Source organism: Zeus faber, assembly GCF_960531495.2.
Source record: "Zeus faber genome assembly, chromosome: 1".
NCBI classification, from domain to species: Eukaryota; Metazoa; Chordata; class Actinopteri; order Zeiformes; family Zeidae; genus Zeus; species Zeus faber.
The window spans coordinates 59,444,438-59,445,489 of record NC_137193.1 but is presented as its reverse complement, the minus strand read 5'-3'; the positions used below and the strand labels follow the sequence as shown (position 1 = coordinate 59,445,489).

The window sequence follows — 1,052 nt, the reverse complement described above, 5'->3', positions numbered from 1 at the left end:
CCTAATTCTCTAGAGCTGTAGTTCTCATTTTCACCACCAACGATTGATGGTCAACACTTGACTACTGGACTCCACTTCATAAAGTCTAAACCGAATGTTCCCTCCAGTCACACCTCCGTTCCAGAACCCATTCACACAACCCCGCAACGCACGCACGCACGCACGCACGCACACACGCACACGCACACACACACACACACACACTTTACACATCTCACTGCCGGAGTCATCCAGAGGCCACCCTCATTACCCAACACACAGGTGGCTGGGAATCTATTATAGATGGCCAAGGACCAGGACAGACACACACACACCCACACATACACACACACACACACACACACACACACACACACACGCACACACACTCAACTGAGAGCCATTGGGCCTGAACTTTGTGGTTAATGACTTTCCCACCCACTACACCGTGTGCACATGTTGAAGCCGTTAACGATAAGTGGCTTTCCAACTCGCTTTCTAATGTGCCGTTAATCTCACATTCCTGCTCCGAGCACAACAAAGAGCATGTAACACGGGGGAAGTTCACGCAACATCGACAGCTACGCCCACACGAATGTAAAATACACACTGTCGCTTCCTAGAGATTTTGGTTGTTGTTGTTGTTGCTGCTGCTGTTGCTGTTGCTGTTGTCGGGAGAAAATCCTCCCTTTTGAACAATTTCAACGAGGCTTGATTTGAAATAACCTTCCAACCTCATCGAGTATTTGGTTGTAAACGTGCCTTCGCTTTGAGCAACCGACGGGCCTTCGCTCGCTCCCTGTTTCTATTTATTCTTGGACTCGGGGACGCAGGAAATACAAACGCGTATGTTCGGCGAGCCATCTTTGAGTCCATTCCCATCAAGCTTTATTTTTCAACAACTTGAAATATGTGTGTGTATATTTGTACTTTTTGATAGTGATTTTTTTTTTTTTTTTTTTTGTAATAACTATATAAAACGGTATGATTATTGATATATCGACTATATTGAGTTGGAGTCAATGAGCCAAACGGAAACAAACTCATTCGACATCGGGGATCGCGGCTTTTAC

General features: G+C 45.7%; 1 protein-coding gene across 1 annotated transcript in view; it reads right to left on the bottom strand.

Annotated features, from left to right (window-relative positions):
- anos1b (anosmin 1b) overlaps nucleotides 1-1,052 on the bottom strand; it is a gene marked incomplete at its 5' end in the record, with an annotated part of 42,915 nt that overhangs the window by 41,635 nt on the left and 228 nt on the right. The window lies entirely within an intron of this gene.